The 23,154-nt window shown below is 41.0% G+C and overlaps 1 long non-coding RNA gene across 1 annotated transcript; it reads right to left on the bottom strand.

The window, feature by feature from the left end:
* Positions 1 to 22,597, bottom strand: LOC120920602. The gene is made up of 2 exons (XR_005744746.1): positions 22,235 to 22,597; positions 1 to 35 (listed from the first exon to the last, which is right to left on the bottom strand). It is a non-coding gene; the product is annotated as an uncharacterized LOC120920602 (long non-coding RNA).
* Between the last annotated feature and the right edge of the window lie 557 nt (positions 22,598 to 23,154).

The following is a 23,154-nucleotide window of genomic DNA, read 5'->3' as shown; positions in this document are numbered from 1 at the left end:
TTTAATCTCCTTTATTGATGTTTGTAGGTTTTCTTCTACAAATATGAATTAAAAAAAATATATATATATTGAATTTTTTAAATGTATATTTTATTTTTCTATTCTTGATCCTAATATTATTGCCACATTTAACATTTAAAGCCAGGTAGATAGAAAATAAACAGTGAAGTTATGTTTGTGTAAAAATAAGTAAAACAATTAATAAATTACATCTAACATTTTACTGCTAAAAAATGAATGACAGATCTCTCCTACAGTCATGGAATTCTGTCTGGTTCGTCAACCTGAAATTATTTAGTAAAGTAAGGCAGGCTCTATTTTATGATGGGGCAATAACATGCAGGCCCTAGTGTGGAGTATCCTGGCAATGTATAGTGGCAAGTTTTTAATGTCATTAATGTAACTACTTGAATTTGTTTTTGAATCAACTCTCTCTCTGAGCAGCAGGACCCAGTCTGGGAGCTAGGGGTGGATAATCATAAGCAAACCATGCCCTGCTGCAGTGCACAACACTGTAAATCTAACACAGGGAACATGCTTATTGAATGAAAGAGCACTAGAATGACTTATAAATGCTCATAACCTTACTGCTTACCTTTAGTGGATGTCCAGCATCTGGACCAAAAGCAGGCTGACGGAAGAAGACCTACTGCAGATGTGCACATCAATGGGCCGAGATCAGGCTCAGAATTTAGTGGGGACTGTGGGTGGGGGGCTGCACTTGTCTGCGCTAAGGTAAAAAAACTTTTATCTTTACAACCAATTTAAGGGGTAACTAAAGTCTGCAGAATACTCATCTCCATTCTAGCGATGCGACCTTTGCATAGCTCCCAACTGTCCCTGATTTCGAGGGACTGTCCCTGATTTGGAACAAAGTCCCTCTTTCCTCCTCATTTTGGTCTGATCCATATAGTTGTATATAAAATGCACTTTTTTCTTTCAAAAAGTGTTTCACAGTGCTAAACCTTTCATCCAATTTCTAAATTGCTGCATTTGTCAATTTCAAAGGCCAGTATAAAGGAATAGTAGTGGTAAAAAAAGCACTTATGGGTTTAACTAATCATTTTTTTTGGTATAATTCCCCTTTAAGGGGGTGTGGCAGAGGGTGTGTCCTATGCCGACATACTTTTGCTAATAGCTGTCCCTCGTTCCCATCTCAAAAAGTTGGGAGGTGTGCCTTTGGATCTCTCTATCGCCACTGACATTTTCTAACTGGGCTTCCTATGGATGCTAGGTTTTTGACCTCTTGATTGGCCAGCAGAGATGATGTGACACATTGGCACTGGAATGTACCGACAATGTATGCTAAGCTGCACATGCGCAGCTCAGTGTACATTCAATAGAATAGAATAGAAGACTGAGAACAGGCAAGTGAATCTGTTTCTTTGCAGAGCAGAGAGAGCATGTCTTTTCTACAATAAGAAGCAGCTTGCTCGCAATTATTTTTACTGAAGACTTATGCCGCGTACACACGATCATTTTTCGGCATGAAAAAAACATTGTTTTTCAAAAACGTCATTTAAAATGATCGTGTGTGGGCTTCACATCATTTTTCAGCTTCTGAAAAACGACCAAAAAAATTTCGAACATGCTGCATTTTTTAACGTAGTTTTAAACTATGTCGTTTTTCGGGTTGTAAAAAATGATCGTGTGTGTTCTAAAAAGGTGTAAAAAACCCGCGCATGCTCAGAAGCAAGTTATGAGATGGGAGCGCTCGTTCTGGTAAAACTACCAATCATAATGGGGTAAGCACATTCATCACGCTGTAACAGACAAAAAAGCGTGAATCGTCTTTTACTAACACGGAATCAGCTAAAGCAGCCCAAAGGCGAATGGAACTTCCCCTTTATAGTTCCGTTGTACATGTTGTACGTCACCGCGCATTGCTAGATCATTTTTTAAAAACGATGGTGTGTAGGCAACATCGTTTTAATGATGAAGTTGGGAAAACGTATTTTTTTCGACATTCTGAAAACGTGTACGCAGCATTAGTTCCACGTTTCAAACATATGTGTTTTAACTATGTATTTAGATTTTTGCTTTGAGTTAAGCTTTAAAAACCTGAGCACAAGCAAGCATTCATTTAGCCAATAATTGTGAAAATGTGCCCTCTACTGGCTGTTAGGTATTTTGCAATCAATTTTTTTTTTATCAGTTTTGAAGGACAAGTGGGAGAGTCTGAGGCCTCGTACACACGACCAAGAATCTTGTCGTAAATGAAACGTCGTTTTCCTCTATGAGGTTCTTGTCGGGCTTGTCGAGAATCTTGTCAAGCTTTCTTTGCATACACACAGTCACAGACAAAATCTCGTCGTTCTCAAACGCGGTGACGTACAACACGTACGACGGCACTATAAAGGGTAAGTTCGATTCCACTGACACAACCCTTGGGGCTGCTTTTGCTAATCTCATGTTACTGCGTGGTAAGTAAAAGTTTGGTTAGTGACGATTCACGCTTTTCAGTCTGTTACAGCGTGACGAATGTGCTATCTCCATTACAAACGCTACTTTTACCGAAGGTGCGCTCCCGTCACATACTTTATTCTGAGCATGCGCGGGTTTCTAAGCATACACACGAACGTGTTTCTCGTCGTAAACCAGCCCAACGGGAAACACGACGAGGAAATTGAGACTCCCGACGAGAAAAAAGAGAACATGTTCTCTTTTTTTCTCGTCGAGATCCACAACAGTTTTCTCGACGAAAAACATACACATGACCGTTTTTCTTGGCAAAAATGCTGTGCCAGCATTTTTCTTGATGGATTTTGAAGAGGAAAACGGTCGTGTGTACGAGGCCTGAGAGTTGGTTAATTGAGGTTAATGGGAATTATAACGTTCAAAATCATATTTAAAAAATCATATTTCAATTTGGATAAAGAAATAAAACAAAATTACAGTTACAATAGTCTAGCACAGGATAGTTACTGGTGTGCAACTGTAATAAACCCAGACATCTTAGATAATATTGTGGGTCTCAACCTTTGTATTGTATCACTTCTTTGGAGATCTTACTTAAAGGGGGTTTCCACCCATTTTGTAAGTTTATTAAAAGTCAGCAGCTACAAAAAGTGTAGCTGCTGGCTTTTAATAAACCGACACTTACCTGCTCCACGGCTCCAGCGACGCGCCGGACGGGGCTCCGCTCCTCGCCCCCCTCTTCATGCTCAGTGTGGGCACCCGGCCGTGACAGCTTTCGGCTTCACGGCCGGGCACCCACTGCGCATGCGGCCCAGCGAGGCGCTGTCTGATTGGACAGGCGATCGCCAAGGACCTGTCACGTGTCCTGGGCGATCGCCTACAGCAGCCCCTTCCTGTAGGTGATTAAGCTTAATCGCCTAGGCAATTAGGCTTAATCGTCTACCCGGAAGGAGGAAGTGGGACAGGAAGTCCCACTCCTCCTGAAGCCCCCACTCCCCCCCCAAAAAAATTACATGCCAAATGTGGCATGTAAGGGGGAGAGGAGTGGGTTAAGAGGAAGTTCCAAATTTGGGTGGAACTCCTCTTTAAGGAATTAACTAAAAATAGCCATGGAATATGCATAGACAAAATATGGTGGTTGGGTATGTGGCAAATAATCCAAATGCAGAAAATTTGTTTCCCAAAATTAGAGATGCCTACACATGGATATGAACCCACATCCAAAAAACATGCTTATCTATGTGCACACACACTATGTGCATTCATTTTTTTTCATTAGGAGCACCATGCTAATAATTTTCTTAAACTTGGTTCTGTTTGTTCGCAGCAATTTGGCACCAACAGATGGCCAAATTAGTTACATATCAGCTTAGTCTGCATGAGCCTATTTCCTGCGTGAACAGCTTCATGATTGTTGACTCCAATTCTTCAAGATTCCAAAATTTCCCAAATACAGAGATATGATTTGTTAATCATGGGCATTTTAAATCTGCTGTAATGTCACTTAAAGAAATTAATATGGTATGGTGAATATATAGTACCTTTTTACTTTCCTGTGTAAATCAGCAACAGTAAGATACATAAAGATATTTTATTTCTGGAAAGACCATTGTTAAATAAATCATTTTAGGAAGGGGTCTTTTGAGGTTTTGAGGGATTACGGTATGGGAAAAATAATCCTTAATGACATGGTTGAATCAATTCATTCTAACCAGGTCAACAGGCAACAAAGTCATCCATATTGTTCAGTTCAAGGCTCTATAATCCCTTTTTCCCTGGCTAGTGAAATAAATAGGACTTTCAAAATGATTTCTTCCTAAAATAGCAATACATGTTTTTTTAACAGAACTGGTTGTGTCCAACCAGCCTGTGAAAATAATAAAATAAATTAGGTAATTTTACTATCATTTACCCTTACCATTACTTTTGCCCCCAGGCTGGCTATGTCTACTTAGTTGTGTATATTGTTCATTTATAAGTTATACTCAGCCATTGCTTTTCTCCAGCAATGTTTCCTCTCCATCATCTTAAAGAAATGTCAGCATCCATTTTAAATTTGTATTCCCTTATTATATTTCTTGCATAAATTATTGACTTATATATGTAGGGATAAGGTTTGGGTTCTCTACTACCATGGGATCATGAGAAAAAAGATGGCAGAAAGGGCACTCTATAGACCACCCCCACTGCGCTCAACTGGAGATAAATAAATGAATGAGTGAATACTAAACTATAGCAGCTGCTATTAAAGAAAATATAAATGTGACAAAAATTACCTATAATGACCACTCTATGTATTACAATGTGTCAATAAATGTAAAAAAGCAGCGCTTACAACAAAAGCTAAATCACATATGCAATTTAAATAAATAAACAAATAAAGTGAAACCACCTTATATGTGAATATAAAAGTGCAAACAAACCCAACTATAATGAGATGCACATAAATAAAAGTCTATAAAGTCCGTGAATTTGATGAATCAAAAATGAAGCTGTGATTAGTGAGTGATATATTATCACAAAAATAAATCTTCTAATATTCTTCCACCGCACCCAAGTGTTGAAAGTGAATCCACCACCCTTTTAGACTGCGCACTCACCGCAACTATTTTCCTCACACTCTCGTGTTATGGCAAATACGTTTAAAGGTAGGATCCCTAAGATCAAACGGGTAGGTATCCGTTTCAAAGCAGTACAGTCCAGGGAGGTTTTCACATAAATAAAGGAAAAAAAGTGCACAATAGTGTGATATTGTAAAAACAACTTTAATGCAATATCTATTGCAAATCCTCCAAAATATCCACTCACAAACAAACTTGAAAATCAGGCAGTGAATAAATCCAAACGTAAGTCAAGGTGATGAACAGAAAACTTCTCCAGGTATGACAGTGGTCACGGCGGACCATCGAACAGCCCAAAAACGTACTCACAGCCCTTATGGAATAATGGAGTGAAATGCTGAATTTGAGGTGCCTGTCCTGGCTAAAAACGTCCCACATCCAAACAATTCAGGGTAGACTTGTAGTAGTGACCTAGTGACCAATCTCCGACATGTTTTGTCGTATAGACTTAATCATGATTAAGTCTATACGACGAAACATGTCGGAGATTTGCCATAACACGAGAGTGTGAGGCAAATAGTTGCAGTGAGTGCGCAGTCTAAAAGGGTGGTGGATTCACTTTCAACACTTGGGTGCGGTGGAAGAATATTAGAAGATTTCTTTTTGTGATAATATATCACTCATTAATCACAGCTTCATTTTTGATTCATCAAATTCATGGACTTTATAGACTTTTATTTATGTGCATCTCATTATAGTTGGGTTTGTTTGCACTTTTATATTCACATATAAGGTGGTTTCACTTTATTTGTTTATTTATTTAAATTGCATATGTGATTTAGCTTTTGTTGTAAGCGCTGCTTTTTTACATTTATTGACACATTGTAATACATAGAGTGGTCATTATAGGTAATTTTTGTCACATACCATGGGATCATGGTGAACCCCACATATTTGAGGTTCAGGGACCTGGCAAAGTAATTTGCAAATTTGCTATAGTAACCACAATTCACTGTCTGACCTTTGAAATGACGTCATCTAGCTTAGGGTGGCCGATAAAGGGGTATTTGGATAAGCCATAAAAGTGTGTGTAACAGCAAACACATTGATAATACGCTATATGCACTAACTTTTGTGAGATAATTTGTGTATATATATATATATATATATATATATATATATATATATATATATTCCCCCCCCCCTTTTTTATCAGTGATCACATATCCTGTGTTCTAAGCTTCACAAGGGTCTCAGAGAGCTAGAGGAGGAGAAACAGCAGCTCACTTGTTTTCCCAGTGAATGGCTGTGAAGGGGGGGGGGGGGTGCGTGTCAGCACAGGTCATGATTGGAGGAGAGCAGACTGAGTTCCCAGCACAGCTAGAGAACTGACCACGGTGCATTCTCATGCCTAATGTGGTCAGTTTTTAATAGGAAAATAGAGGTACTGGCAGGAAAATCAGGGATTTCACACAAATGAAGCAATACAAGGGGAACAGGAGGATTTTTTTCATACAAGTACATGGTATAGCAGGCACATAATAGAAATATGAAATGTTGAGTTTACATATTCTTTAACTAGAGGGCAGGGGAGACATAACAAATCTAATGGACCCCTAATGTATCAGTAAAGAGACCCTTCCACAGCAAAAATATATCACATAGAGATACCAACACTTTAGCCTTTATTCGGTTTTACTAGTTAACCCAACTCCCTTCCATTAGAATATTTCCCAAATGCCTACAGGGATAATCATGTAGCTGGATGTGTTAAACATGCAACTATTTTCCAAACAGCATTTCTCAGTTCTATGTAGTTCTATGTAGTTTTGATAAAAAAAAAAGAAAGAAAATAAAGACCAAGCATTTTAATTATCTGGGAAGAAAGGGGGGAATTTCACTTAACTGCTCCCAATGTATAATATGAATGAATGTCAAATATTTAAATAAGCAACTTTTTGGTAACTGCAGTGAACAAAGTCGTTTTTTCCTAATACTTTCTATCTATATTGATTTATTTCCCCTTAGTAGTAAGTGTATTCTATTAAATTCAGAAATGTTAATTATGCACAAACCTAGCACAGCAGGAAAACTACAATTATCCAGACTGTTCAGAGAAATCAAAACAGAAAAATAAATTAAAGCTAAATAAAAGTGGAATGTTCTATGGCGCCCTGGTGTTAATTGCAGAGAGAGTGTTATTTCTGCTACAAAGTCATTAAAGAGTTACTGGCTGAATGTAAAAAATCAGCTAAGTTTTGGCATGTCAGATATGTAGCATGCAATAACAATGTCATAATTTATTAATTTACAAATTATTCCTGTGTACTTTCTGGCTGAATTTTTTTTTAACTAAAATAAACAATGCCTTCTGTTGTTTCTAAAGAAAATACATTTTTGGGACTTTGTTCCAGAAAATTGTACAACCTTATACTGGTGCTGACAAGCTAAAAACAGTGGTCAATCTGAGTTCAATTTTATTTTAAAAAATGTAAGCTGATTGTACACATACAATCGTAATTTATTCATGTATACCATTATCTCTGAGTTAAACATAGAAATTATAGTGGAAAAAGGAAACAATAAATTTTAAGTGAAAGATGTAGGCCAATAATACAATGCTGGAGGTGTTAGGGTTTTCCTTACATTTGCAGGTAGGTAGAGAACAGGGCAAAGCATTGTACAGTAACTAAATCAGGTTTTCTTTAGCACTGAAGAAGCTAACCTCTGGTATCGCTAAGGCCTCGTACACACGATAGGTTAAACAGAGGACAACGGTCTGATGGACCGTTTTCATCGGTCAAAAACGATCGTGTGTGGGCCCCATAGGTTATTTAACCATCGGTTAAAAAAAAAGCCAACTTGCTTTAAATTTAACCGATGGATTCCTAACCGATGGGAAAAAAATGATCGTTAGTAGGCACAACCATCGGTTAAAAATCAACGCATGCTCAGAATCAAGTCGACGCATGCTTGGAAGCATTGAACTTTGTTTTTTTTCAGCACGTCGTTGTGTTTTACATCACCGCATTCTGACACAATATTTTTTTTAACCGATGGTGTGTAGGCGCGACGGACCATCAGTCAGCTTCATCGGTTAACGGATGAAAACGGTCCATCAGTACGTTCTCATCGGATGGACTGATCATGTGTACGCGGCATAGGTGAACCATGGTGTAGAAATGACCAAAGACCATTGCATTTTTTTCCACTAGTGAACATTTAGGTATAGCACTGACCATAGGCTTGTACAGTGACTAAAGCAGGTTCTCTCTAGTAGGCGAACACCCCCCAGTTCGGTTCGCACCAAAACATGCGAACAGGCAAAAAATGTGTTCAAACACGCAAACACCATTAAAGTCTATGGTACACGAACATGGAAAATCAAAAGTGCTAATTTTAAAGGTTAATATGCAAGTTATTGTCATAAAAAATGTTTGGGGACCCGGGTCCTGCCCCAGGGGACATGTATCAATGCAAAAAAGTTTTAAAAACTTTCGTTTTTAAAATCAGTGATTTAACCAATGCTTTAATGCTTAAAGTGAAACAATAAAAGTGAAATATTACTTAAGCCCCGGACCATTTTGTTGCAAAAAGGGACCAGGCCCCTTTTTGCGATTCGGCACTGCGCCGCTTTAACTGACAATTGTGTGCGGTCGTGTGACGTGGCTCCCAAACAAAATTGACATCCTTTTTTTCACACAAATAGAGCTTTCTTTTTGTGGTATTTGATCACCTCTGCGGTTTTTATTTTTTGCGCTATAAACAAAAATAGAGCGACAGTTTAGAAAAAAAATGCAATATTTTATACTTTTTGCTATAATAAATATCCCCAAAAAAATATATAAAAAATATATAAAAAAAATGTTTCCCTCAGTTTAGGCCGATACGTATTCTTCTACATATTTTTGGTTAAAAAAATTCGCAATACGCTTTTATTGATTGGTTTGTGCAAAAGTTATAGCGTCTACAAAATAGGGGATAGTATGGCATTTTTATTAATTTTTACCATTAATGGCGGTGATCAGCGATTTTTATCATGACTGCGACATTATGACGGACACATCGGACACTTTTGACACTATTTTGGGACCATTGTAATTTTTACAGCGATCAGTGCTATAAAAATGCACTGATTACTGTGAAAATGACATTGACAGTGAAGGGGTTAAGTGAAGGGGGTTCTGAAGGGGTTAAGTGTGCCCTAAGGGAGTGATTCTTACTGTGTGTGGGCATGGCTTGGCGTGTGACGTCACTGATCGTCGTTCCCTATGACAGGGAACAGACGATCAGTGAGAGTCTGACTAGGAAGCACAGGGAGAGGTTTGTTTACACTTATCGGCGATCAGGTCCATTTTGTACCGCGGGCGCAGTCACAGAGTACCCCACCGTGTCGCAAGCGACCCACGGCTGTACATATTAAAGAGACATACCTATACGCCAGTATGCGCAGCCGTGCCATTCTGCCAATGTACATCGGCGTGCGGCGGTCGGCAAACGGTTACATATCGTACCTGGGGGTGTCTAAAGTATGCATGTAAAGTAGCGCATGTTTCCCGTGTTTAGAATTGTCCCTGCACAAAGTGTCATTTCTGAAGGGGTTTCCCGTCACGTGCCAGAGGGGGCGGGGTCACCTGTGACACCACGGGAAAGCCACCAGAAACCCCCGTATGTCAGAACAGGGCAGAGTCACTCGTCCACGTCACGGATGGCCCCACCCTCATCTTTAAAACAAATGTCACATGGCTCACGCGTCATTTGGCCGGGAGCCTTCTATGGAGCAGGCTGTATGATTCGTAGCAGCGGGTAGCGCGGGTCCGGATCATGGAAGAGCCTGGTAATGGACTGGGGGGGGGGGAACCCTGTCATTTTTTTCAATTACTTTTCTCTGTATTGCTTGGACCGACAATTTATGAATAACCGGGAATAATTTTAAACCTTTTTTTCTTCAGAAATGACACTTTGTGCAGGCACAATTTTAAACACGAGAAACATGTGCTACTTTACATGCATACTTTAGACACCCCCAGCTACGAAATTTAAAGGAATATTTCACTTTTATTGTTTCACTTTAAGCATTATTAAAATCACTGCTCCCGAAAAATGCCAGTTTTTAAAACTTTTTTTTGCATTGATACATGTCCCCTGGGACAGGACCAGGGTCCCCAAATACTTTTTATGACAATAACTTGCATATTAACCTTTACATTTAACACTTTTGATTTCTTCCATAGACTTTTAAAGAGTGTTCCGCGGCTTTTTAAATTTCCCGCGAACACCCCAAATTGTTCGCTGTTCACAGAATGGGCCAACAGCCAATGTTCGAGTCAAACTCATGTTCGACTCGAACATAAAGCTCACCCCTACTCTCTAGCACTGCACCCTGGCATCACTAAGGATGCTATAATGCGGATATGAGCTAAAGTCCAGTCAAAACCTTCTTCTGGTGTGCATTTAGGTATTGCACAGGGCAGAGCATGGCACAGTGGCTAAAGGAGGTTCTCCCTGACATTGAAGAGGTTTGCATCCTAGCATCTCTAAGGCCGCGTACACACGACCGGTCCATCCAATGAGAATGGTCCGACGGACCGTTTTCATCGGTTCACCGCTGAAGCAGACTGATGGTCTGATGTGTGTACACACCATCAGTTCAAAAACCGATAGGGTCAGAACGCGATGACGTAAAACACACGACGTGCTGAAAAAAACGAAGTTCAATGCTTCCAAGCATGCGTCGACTTGATTCTGAGCATGCGCGGGTTTTGAACTGATGCTTTTGTGTACTAACCATCGATTTTGACCGATAATCAGCCGTCCATCGGTTCGATTTTAAAGCAAGTTCTCTAATTTTTGTCCGAAGGACAACAGACCGATGGGCCGTACACACGGTCGGTTTGGACCGATGAAACTGAACTTCAGTCCGTTTTCATCGGTTTGGACCGGTCGTGTATGCGGTCTAAGAGTGCCTTGGTGTGGCAAAGATCTAAGGTCCAGCCAAACCCTTTCCTCTAGTATACATTTAGACATGACATAGCATGGTACAGTGGCTAAAGCTGTTTCTCCATCTGTTATCACTAAGGAGGGAATGGTGTGGAAATTATTTAAGGTCCATCCAAAACCTCTAGAATACATTTAGGTATAGCACAGGGCATAGCATGGTACCCTGACTAAAGCAAGCTTTCCCTAGCATTGAAGAGGCCTGCACCCTCCCTTATATCACTAAGGGAACCATTATGTGCAGGCCCGGATTTACTTCCCTTGCCGCCCCAAGGCCAGGTCCTTCAATGCCCCCCTCCCCACCATCACATGGGGGGGGGGGCGACGCGCGGGGGATAAGTGACTGGTGTTAGTGCTTCAATCATTCCGGCACCATGGTTGTTATGGTGTCAGGATGATTGAAATGCATTATTTCTATCATTACATTGTAATGTAAAATTAAATAGTTCAACTCACAAAGCAGAATGAGTGGGAGCCCTGAGTGTGTCACCTGTCACTGTCGCTTGTCACCAGATGGGAATGTCACTTGCCACACTGCCTGCCACCAGATGGGAATGTCACTTGCCATGCTGCCTGCCACAGGATGGGAATGTCACTTGCCACGCTGCCTGCCACCAGATGGGGATGCCACTTGCCACACTGCCTGCCACCGGATGGGGATGTCACTTGTCACGCTGCCTGCCACAAGATGGGGATGTCACTTGCCATGCTGCCTGCCACCAGATGGGAATGTCACTTGCCACACTGCCTGCCACCAGATGGGGTTGTCACTTGCCACACTGCCTGCTAGCAGAATGGGGTTTGCCACAGTTACCTGGCTGCCACCCAAAAAGTACCAGTTTGTCACTAATTGCATGTAAAATCAAGCCCCCCCAGAATTTCAGAGTACTTGCAGCCAGGTGCAACACTGTCTGCCTCTCCTCTCCCGCACTGGGAAACTAGCTGTAGGTGAACCATGAAACAGAGGCACATGAGACTCGTGTGAGAGATGAGATTGAGGGCGGGCGGTGAGAGATGACGTCATTCTCTCTCTTCTGTGTCGCGCAGCCTTCACGGCCCTGTAAGGGCGGAAGTTGGAACAGCAGTGCGGGCAATGAGAGAAGATTTAATCTCTCTTCACCGCCGCATGGCCCGCACCACTGAAAAAATACTTGTCTCCTCCACCGCCCCTGCACACAGTGCCGCCCCGAGGCCTGGCCTTGTTGGCCTTGTGGGAAATCCGGCCCTGATTATGTGGACATGATCTAAAGTTCAGCCAGACCCTTTTCTATAGTATACATTTTGGTATAGCTCAGGGCAGAGCATGGTACAGTCAGTGCTAAAGCAGGTTCTCTTTATCAGTGAAGAGGCCTGTAGCCTAAAATCACAGAGGGACCATCATATAGAAGTGACCTAAAATCTATTCAAAACTTTTCCTCTAGTATACATTTTAGTATAGCACCGGGCATAGTCTAGTACAGTGACGTAAGCTGGTCCTCTCTAACATTGGCAAGTCCCCTGTACCCTGGCATCACTAAGGGTGCCAAAGTGTGGAAATGATCTAAAGTACAGCCAAATCCTTTCCTCTAGTATATATTTAGGTAAGCTTAGTATAGAGACCAAAGCAGGTTCTCTCTGGCAATGAAGAGACCTGCACCCTGGTACCACTAAGGGTGCCATGGTGTGGACAAGCTCTTTTAATTTACAGTACTGTATGAACGGGATAAACCCACTGTCAGGTTTTTATTGCTGTTTCTGTCTCTGTTGGCAAATTTACTCTCACAATCTGTCCTTGTTACCAATGTCAGAAAGTGATTAGAAATCTACAAAGTTGCGGAAAATGGTCAGACTTCCCAATTCCACGATACTGGCAGTCTTCCTTTCACATTGGAATCGTGCGCCCCCTTTGTTACAGGAGAGAGACTGCCATAAAGATTTGCAGCTTAATTGTATTTGATTGTATACAGAATCCTTTTCATCTGGACCACAAGAGAGAGAGGAGGAGCCTGCTTTGGGATTGCATATGACATTCAGTTCTTCACATTTGCCTTAGTAAAGTGGGCTACTCCTGTCTTACAACATCATGGCTGCTATGTATATTGTAGACTTAACTGACTTACAGTGTGATTTCTTTTCCCCAGCAAACAATATTAAATATATATTTAATATTGTTTGCTGGGGAAAAGAAATCACACTGTAAGTCAGTGGCTGCCACTTCCTCAGTACATATATGTACAACATCAACGCTGAAGAGATTACCAAAATGATGAATTTCCCATGAAAGCATGGGACACACTAAATGTAAAGTCCCCCCAATCTTGTTCTGGAGCGCACTATAATACCTCTGAGGTCTCTCTTAGCACACATGTAAGAACTGTATTCACTATGTTGACATATGGTCAAAATATGCATTAAAAGATGGATTTTGGATGAGTATTTGCAATAAAAATATGGAGCTCATATGTTAATGTTAAGAATAAATGAGATTAAAATATAGGTTGAATGCTTGTCTTTATAAAGATGCTGTGTCTTTCTAACAGAAAGATATGTGTGAGATTGAAGTATGGTTTACTAATGTTTTTCGTTGTTGATTAATATCGGCCTGTACTAGTTACCTATAGGAGTGTTTGTGTCTTTTTGAAGTATACACTTGTAGAAGGAGTGTGTGCCCTGGTTGGCATGCAAAATAAAGCAGCGAGCAGCCAGGCTGTCATTAGTTGAAGTGTACACCAGTAATAGCACCGAGCCGCCAGGCTGTCATTAGTTGAAGTGTACACCAGTAATAGCACCGAGCCGCCAGGCTGTCATTAGCTGAAGTGTATTGCACTTAGCCTAACGCTTGTAACCCATCTCACTTGTGTGGTGGTAATAATTGCAGTAATACCTATTTATTGTCACTTTCCTTATATGTTATGTTTTTCCAAGTAAGATGGCTGCTGTGAACTTACTTTCTGTTAGTGGGTGGCTGCATTCGTTTTCCATGATCCCACTGTATATAGTAACATAGCCACTCTCTCTTACTCACTCCTGAGATAGACTATAGACTATGAACTATGGCAGTGGTTCTCAACCCTGTCCTTAAGTACCCCAACGGGCCATGTTTTGGGAATTTATCTCACCGTAGATAAATTAGCTGTACAAAATGCCAAGCCATTGACTCTGATTTAAAGCACCTGTGCAAGATAAAGGAGAACCTGCAAACATGGCCTGTTGGGGGTACTTGAAGACAGGGCTGAGAACCACTGGACTATCGGATCTGTAGTGTGCATAGAACAGTGCTTTGAGGTTTTATATTGCAGCTGTCGGGTGAATATTTTGTTTATTTCTTTAGCGCTGAGTAGGGGCGCACTTAAGTTTAAAGTTTTTTGCGATAACTTTAATTCAACCAGGTAGGTCAGAGGGGCTGAGGTTGTACTTGCAGTCGAGGCACAGAACAGAGAACCCAAAATACCACTAAAAATCTCTAGTTAATTTTTTTAAAAGCACAATAGACAGTAAACACAGATATATCCCTGATATAGTCACATCTTCTATGCTAAGTGTAATGCCCTGTACACACGATCGGAATTTCCAGTAGGATAAAATCCAATGGAATTTTCCATCGGAATTCCATTCAAGCTGTCTTGCATACACACTGTCAGACCAAATTCCGACCGTCCAAAACGCAGTGACGTAAAACACTACAATGAGCCAAGAAAAATTAAGTTCAATGCTTCCGAGCATGCGTTGACTTGATTCTGAGCATGCGTATTTTTTTTCTCCGTCTGAGTTTCACACAGACGATCGCTCTATTTCTAAACTCCGACGGAAAAAAGTCAGATGGGGCCCACACACGGTCAAGATATCCTTTTTTCATCGCAAATTCCGATCGTGTGTATAAGGCATTAATTATTAGACATGTGCATTCGTTTTCATCCGAATGCATTTACGTCCGAATTTCAGGTATTTTTGTTATCGTTTTAACAAACGAAAACGAAAGCGCAGAATAAGAAAAATGAAACATCCAACATAAATAAATGCTTTGGCAGCGATTCAGATACATTGTCGTATCTTTGAGCGGGCGTAACGCATCTCCTATGCGCTACGCTGACGTAACATTGAGAGGCAAGTACTGTATTCAGAAAGCACTTGCTCCCAAATTTACGTCGGCGTATCGTAAATGGGCCAGCGTAAACCCGCGTAATTCAAAGTAGCAAGGCAGTGGGCATGTTGTATTGTAATGAAGCGTGACCCCATGTAAATTCATGTCCAACCAAACGGCGCATGCTCAGAATCACGTCGCAAATACTCCCTAAGATACGTTGGCTCAATGCTTTGTCGACGTGAACGTAACCTACGCCCAGCCCCATTCACGTACGACTTACGCAAACGATGTAAAATACGACGCTGTTCCGACGTTTCCGACGTCCATACCTTAACATGACTTACCCCTGCTTTATGAGGGGTAAACTTACGCCGGACATACGCCTTACGTAAACGGTGTAGCTAAATCCGAAGGGCGCAAGTACGTTTCTGAATCGACGTATCTAGGTCATTTGCATATTCGACGCGTAAATCTACGGAAGCGCCCCTAGCGGCCAGCGTAAATATGCACCCAAGAAATGCTCGGTCAAATGCTCGGCCTATAGGCTATAGAAAAATTTGAATGTTGGTTGACTAGTAATAATAATTAATAAATATAATTATTACTAGTCATACAACATTAGAATTCTACTATAGCCAGCTTGTAGGTGGAACATTAGATGGGAAATGTGTTGTACAGTTTAGCTGCTCCGTCAAATCTACTTTGAACATTCGACAGACACCATGGGCCAGATTCACAGAAGAAGTACGCCGGAGTATCTACTGATACTCTGGCGTACTTTCAAATTTGCCGCGTCGTATCTTTAGTTTGAATCCTCAAACCAAGATACGACGGCTTCTAGCTTCGTACGCCTTCGGATCGTAGGTGCAATACTTCGGCGCCCGCTGGGTGGAGTTTGCGTTGTTTTCCTTGTCGGGTATGCTAATTAGCTTTTTCCGGCGATCCACGAAGGTACGCGCGGCCGTCGCATTCTCTTACGTCGTCGCTAGTCGGCTTTTCCCGGCGTATAATTAAAGCTGCTATTTCGTGGTGCATGGATAGACCTGCCATGTTAAAGTATGGCCGTCGTTACCGCGTCGAATTTTGAATTTTTTTTTGCGTAAGTCGTCTGTGAATAGGAAAGGACGTAACTCACGTCTACGATCAAAAAATGACGTTGGTGCAACGTCATTTCGCGCAAAGCATGGCGGGAAATTTCAAAATGGAGCATGCGCAGTAGGTTCGGCGCGGGAACGCGCCTAATTGAAATGATCCACGCCCCCTACCTGGATCATTTGAATTAGGCGGGCTTGCGCCGGAGGGATTTACGCTACGCCGCCGCAACTTTACAGGCAAGTGCTTTGTGAATCAAGCACTTGCCCGTAAATTTTGCGGCGGTGTAACGTAAATGCGATACGTTACGCCGCCGCATATGTACCTGAATCTGGCCCCATAAACCTTCCATGACAGATTCAACCTTAATTAATTCAGATTTTCGGACGAATACAATTTCTAACGAAAAACAATTAAGTAAAAACGAATTTCGGGAGTAACTAAATAAATGTATTTTTCGGACGAAAACGAAATTCCGAAACTAAATATTTCACTGTGCGCATGTCTATTAATTATGTGAACACGTGGGGCAAGAACCCCTTTTAGAAGTTGTAATAGTTAAAGTGGAACTACACTGCATCTGAGCACCACAAATCAAAAACTCTATTTAATTCAAGTTTATGATTCAATGCAAACTCACCAATCCATCCAGTTTTATTTTGCTTAGAAATCATAAAAAAAAACCCCTCTATCTATGCTAAGTACTAATGTTAGCAGCATAAGGTTTCAAAAATGTTCAATGTTGATTAAGGCCCAGTTCACTCAGGAATGGACAGATGCCAGAAGGCCTGTTCCCGACTACGGTAGCGTGCAGTGTGGTGCACAAGTCAGCGCATCACATGGCTCCATTTTATTTTTTGCTTTGTACAAACTTTATTTGAAGTGTATAAAACGTACACTTCATTCATAGAGCTATACAGCAGCCTGATGTTTTGCACTGCTGTATAGTACCATGCGATCCTGTACAGTGCGCTGTGATAAAATGCTTCGGCAGTGTGAATGACAATTGTTTTCTGTGGGTCCTTGCTCTGACAAGTGTTTTACAATGCTGTAAAACATCTGTCGCTGCACAATATGTGAATTGGCCCTCAGAGAGAGAAGTTCTGCTTTAAATGACCTGCATATTAATACCTTACCAGTAGCATACATTTGTTCTCTACCGAAAGAGTACATATGTGAAATATATAGTTGCTCATACTCACCATCATGGCTATGGTCAGGTTCACTATAGATTGATGCCAAGGAAAACAGTGAGAAGATAATGAAAGCCAGTAATATAAATGCTATTTCTAGATTGGTGAATGGCAGCTCCATGAATTAGTTGCAGGTCTTTATCTGAAATGGAAGGGAAGTTATGTGCTAATGAACCAGAGGAAAGTCAGTATACTATTCCCAAGAGGACATTTACCGTAATTAATGTGTATTGTTAGACATTTACCGACTCATTTGATAAGACAATGAAAAGAACAATGATAATGGGTAAAGTGCAATAAATTATAGCAACCAATCAAGTTTCATCATTCTATTCACCGGACTAAAGTAAGCACAAGATGCACACATGGGAAAAAAAATCCCTGGGTTAAACTCTGAAGAAGGTAACACATATTATTATATATACAGTATCTCACAAAAGTGAGTACACCCCTTACAATTTTGTAAATATTTTATTATACAGTAATACCTCGGTTCACGAACGCTTCTGTTCACGAACAGAAGAGTTCACAGAAATTTGCTCCGGTTCTTGAACTCCGCTTCGGTTCATGAACACGAGTCGTATTGAGAAGAGCAGTGAACCTGTCTACTCAGATAGGGTTTTCTGCCCCTGACTACCATGAGGATGGGCTCACTTGATTGGGAATCATGAAAAATCAGTTTGTATGAATTCTACAATTTTATCATGCCCCCAGGTGATCTTTTCCTGGATGCACAGTGCTGTTTTCTGGCCCCTAGATGAGTCATTTAAATTGGGGTTTGGGATTGTTTCAAACAAGGATTAACTACTTGCTGACCAGCCGACGCAGTTATATGCCTGTGTGCATTTGTCTGTATGTGTGTGTGTGTGCGCGCGCATGTGTCTGTGTGTATGTATGTGTATATGTTACTTTTAATAAGGAACCCCCCATTCCTGTACCATCAGAACTGCTTTTGTAGGGCTTGTTTGTGATAACAGCCAGGACTGCTGCTCCTCTGAAAAGAAATCCACGCACAGATCGCTTTTCAGAGGCATTTAACAGGCGGTAAAGAGGCATTATGTTGCCTCCTCACCACCTGTTTTAAGCCCATAAATGCAGCATCACTATACCGCAACCATGCAATGCACAGAGTTGCAGGGTAGTTGCAGTGCAGCCCTATTCAGCCTCTGTATACCTCCAGCTGCAGCCACAGCATGTGTACACCCCAGCTGCTGCCTTTGCAGTTAAAGGGGGAGAAGTTGGGGGTGGTAAAATCAGCTCAATCATTTGGTTTTACTGCCCCACAGTGGACAGAAAGAAGTCCCCGACCTTTTTTTTTTTTTTTTAATTGCACTGCATCAAAAGCACCCCATGTTTTCCAATGTGTGGGGTACCATTAAGAATTAACGGTACCCCTAAAGAGCAGAGCATTTGTCTGTGTGTCGGGAACGAGTGCGACAAAGGCAAGAGAATTCTTGTTGGGCAGTGTATTGGTGCTCGAACGAACAAACTTAGACCGAATTTTAATGGTTCAAAGAATGTCGGGCAAAATGGTCGGCCCTCACGCATGTTCACTTCATCAAATCTGTCCCTCTTTGAAAAAAGTTTGGACACCCCTGGCCTAGGCCATCTTTGTGTAGAGCAACAATTCTTTTTTTTTTTCAGATCCTTAAGCTGTGAACACACGATCAGATATCTGATGGAATCGAATCCGATGGACTTTTTCGTAGGATATCCGATGAAGCTGACTTTCATCAGTTTTGCCTATACACCATCAGTCAAAAATCCGACCGTGCCAAAACGCGGTGACGTAAAACACTACGACGAGCCAAAAAAAAAGAAGTTCAATGCTTCCGAGCAAATGTGTCGACTTGATTTTGAGCATGCGTGGATTTTTGTCCGATGGAGTTCCACATGATCGGATTTTTCTATCGTTTTTTTTATCCAAATTAAAAATTTAAAACATGTTCTATTTTTTAACACCGATGGAAAAAAAGACCGGCTTTAGAGAGTTCTTAGCCATGAGATGCCATGTTGAACTTCCAGTGACCAGTATGAGAGAGTGAGAGCAATAACAGCAAATGTAACACACCTGCTCCCCATTCACACCTGAGACCTTGTAACACCAGGGAGGAAAAATGGGCCCAATTTGGACATTTTCACTTAGGGGTGAACTCACCTTTGTTGCTAGCGGTTTAGACAATAATGTGTTGAGTTATTTTGAGAAGACAGCACATTTACAGTGTTACACAAGCTGTACACTCACTGCTTTGTAATTTCTTCAGTGTTGTCACATAAAAAGATATAATAAAATATTTACAAATACGTGAGGGGTGTACTAACTTTTGTGAGATACTGTATATTTATCCAAGATTGTAAGTTCTAACAAGCAGGGCCCTCTGATTTCTCCTGTGTTGAATTGTATTGTAACTGTACTGTCTGCACTGTGCAAACTATAAATCCTATATAATAATAATAATATAATATATGTATATACAGTAAATTTAAAAAAGTATTGATACCCCTTGAAAGTTTTCACATTTTGTCATGTTACAACCAAAAACTTTAATGTATTTTATTGGGATTTTATGTGATAGACCAACACACAAAGTGGCACATAATTGTGAAGTGGAAGGAAAATGATAAATGGTTTTCCACATTTCTTACAAATAAATATCTGAAAAGTGTGGCGGGCATTTATAATTCAGCCCCCTTTACTCTGATACCCCTAACTAAAATCTAGTGGAACCAATTGCCATCAGAAGTCACCTAATTAGTAAATAGAGTCCAACTGTGTGTAATTTAATCTCAGTATAAATACAGCTGTTCTGTGAAGCGCTCAGAGGTTTGTTAAAGAACCTAAGTGAACAAACAGCATCATGAAGGCCAAGGAATACACCAAACAGGTCAGGGATAAAGTTGTGGAGAAGTTTAAAGCAGGGTTAGGTTATAAAAAAATATCCCAAGCTTTGAATATCTCACAGAGCACTGTTCAATCAATCATCCGGAAATGGAAAGAGTATGGCACAACTGCAAACCTACCAAGACATGGCCGTCCACCTAAACTGACAGGGGGAGCATTAATCAGAGAAGCCGCCAAGAGGTAACTCTGGAGGAGCTGCAGAGATCCACAGTTGAGGTGGGAGAATCTGTGCACAGGACAACTATTAGTTGTGCACGCCACAAATCTGACCTTTATGGAAGAGTGGCAAGAAGAAAGCCATTGTTGAAAGAAAGTCATAAGAAGTCTTGCTTGAAGTTTGCATAAAAGCCATGTGGGGGGGACACAGCAAACATGTGGAAGAAGGTGCTCTGGTCAGATGAGACCAAAGTTTTTCTTTTTGGCCTAAAAGCAAAATGCTGTGTGGCAGTAAACGTACATTGCACATCACCCTGAACACACCATCGCCACTGTGAAACATGGTGGTGGTAGCATCATGTTGTGGGATGCTTTTCTTCAGCAGGGACAGGGAAGCTGGTCAGAGTTGATGGGAAGATGGATGCAGCCAAATACAGGGCAATCTTAGAAGAAAACCTGTAAGGCCTCGTACACACCAGCGGACAGTCCGATGAAAACGGTCTGCCGGACCGTTTTCATCGGACATGTCCGCTGGGAGATTTCGGTCTGATGGTTGTACACACCATCAAACCGAAATCCGCGTGGACAGACAGTGCGATGACGTGTCCGCGCCGTCGCCGTGACGATAACGCGCCGAGGTGCGTGACGCTGGAAGGTCAATGCTTCCACGCATGCGTCGAATCACTTCGACGCATGCGAGGGATGGTGGCCGCTTGGACATGTACGGTGAGTCTGTACAGACGACCGAACATATCCGACGGACAGGATTCCAGCGGACATGTTTCTTAGCATGCTAAGAAACATTTGTCCGCTGCAAAACGGTCGGCTGGACAAATGTCCGCTGGAAACCTGTCCGGTCGGCCGTACACACGACCGAACATGTCTGCTGAAACTGGTCTGCGGACCAGTTTCAGCAGATATGTTCGGTCGTGTGTACAAGGCCTTAAGAGTCTGCAAAAGTCTTGAGACTGAGGCGGAGGTTCACCTTCCAGCAGGACACCGACCCTAAACATGCAGCCACAGCTACAATGGAAGGGTTTAATTTAAAGCATATCCATGTGTTAGAATGGCCCACTCAAAGTCCAGACCTAAATCCAATTGAGAATCAGTGGCAAGACTTGAAAATTGCTGTTCACAGATGCTCTCTATCCAATCTGACAGAGCTTGAGCTTTTTTGCAAAGAAGAATGGGCAAAAATATCATTCTCTAGATGTACAAACCCGTTAGAGACATCCCCAAAAAGACTAATTGCAGCAAAAGGTGTTTCTACAAAGTTTTGACTCGGGGGCTGAATACAAATGCATGCCACACTTTTTATACATGTATTTGTGAAACATTTTAAAAACCATTTATCATTTTCTTTACACTTCACAATTATGTGTCACTTTGCGTTTGTCTATCACATAAAATCCCAATAAAATACATTTACGTTTTTGGTTGTAACATGGCAAAATGTGGAAAATATCAAGGGGTATGAATACTTTTCCAGGGCACTGTATTTTAGTATGTACTGCAATTCAACTTTAACTAGAGGCAAAACATTTCCAAAGTGGTTTCTGTGACGGAGTCGCAGCCTTTACTCATAGGTTAACCCCTGCCTTACTAGATTACTGTCAGTGACGCTTAGAGCAGTCATAGCACAAAGTCAGGTACATTGTGACCAGCATGGTGCTTGTAATATGACTGCTGAAATATACTAGGATTCACAAACATTCCGGGAAGGACAATTCTGTGGCTTCTAGATCAGCAACTAAACCGATATATATTTTGCATGTGAATCTGTACCTATATGGTTAGTGGAATACAATATCTGCATTCTTGTATGGAGATAAACAGAAAACCAGGTTTTTACCTTTGTATATAAGGTATTTCTAAGTTGGTATAATCGGTATACATGGCAGTCTTAGGCAGCATTGTCTTCTGTGTAGCAGAGCAGATTTCATGTAAGTCCTGGTTATTGTAGTAGCTGGTAACACCCATGTTGTTGGAATGCTGTAAAACCAGCATGTAATCTACATTCTGTCTAATGTAAGATCACACTATGGGCGGGACAGTGATCCAGGATACACACATCCGGTTATACAGGATATCAAATAAATAAATCCACAATTACAATGTCGTACAACACAAGAGACACAATCTTATAATTTCCTGGTAAATAGGTTATTTTTATTTTAACACGTGACTCGTTTTAAAAACTTTTAAAGGATAACACATGGCAAAGGTCTGGAGTAAATTTTTACAGTCATTAACCACTTGCTTACTTTCCCCACAAGTAGAGCTTTCCTTTGGTGGTATTTGATCACCTCTGTGTTTTTATTTTTTGCGCTACAAAAACAAAAATAGAGCGACAATTTTGAAAAAAAAATCTATTTTTTTTACTTGTTGCTATAATAAGTAGCCCAATTTTTTTTTTAAAAAAAAATTTTTTTCTCAGTCTAAGCCGATACGTATTCTTCTACATATTTTTGGTAAAAAGAAAAAAAAATTGCGACTGGTTTGCGCAAAAGTTATAGCGCCTACAAAATAGGGGACAGAATTATTATTATTTTTTATTATTTTTTTTTACTAGTAATGGTGGCGATCTGCGATTTTTATTGGGACTGCGACATTATGGCAGACACATCGGACACTTTTGACACATTTTTGGCACCATTCACATTTATACTGCGATCAGTGCTATAAATATGCACAAATTACTGTATAAATGTGACTGGCAGAGAAGGGGTTAACACTAGGGGGTGAGGAAGGGGTTAAATGTGTACCCTGCAT

The sequence above is a fragment of the Rana temporaria genome, chromosome 1 (genome assembly GCF_905171775.1).
Source record: "Rana temporaria chromosome 1, aRanTem1.1, whole genome shotgun sequence".
NCBI classification, from domain to species: Eukaryota; Metazoa; Chordata; class Amphibia; order Anura; family Ranidae; genus Rana; species Rana temporaria.
Note: the sequence above shows the minus strand (reverse complement) of the source record. Positions and strands in the feature narration are given on the sequence as shown.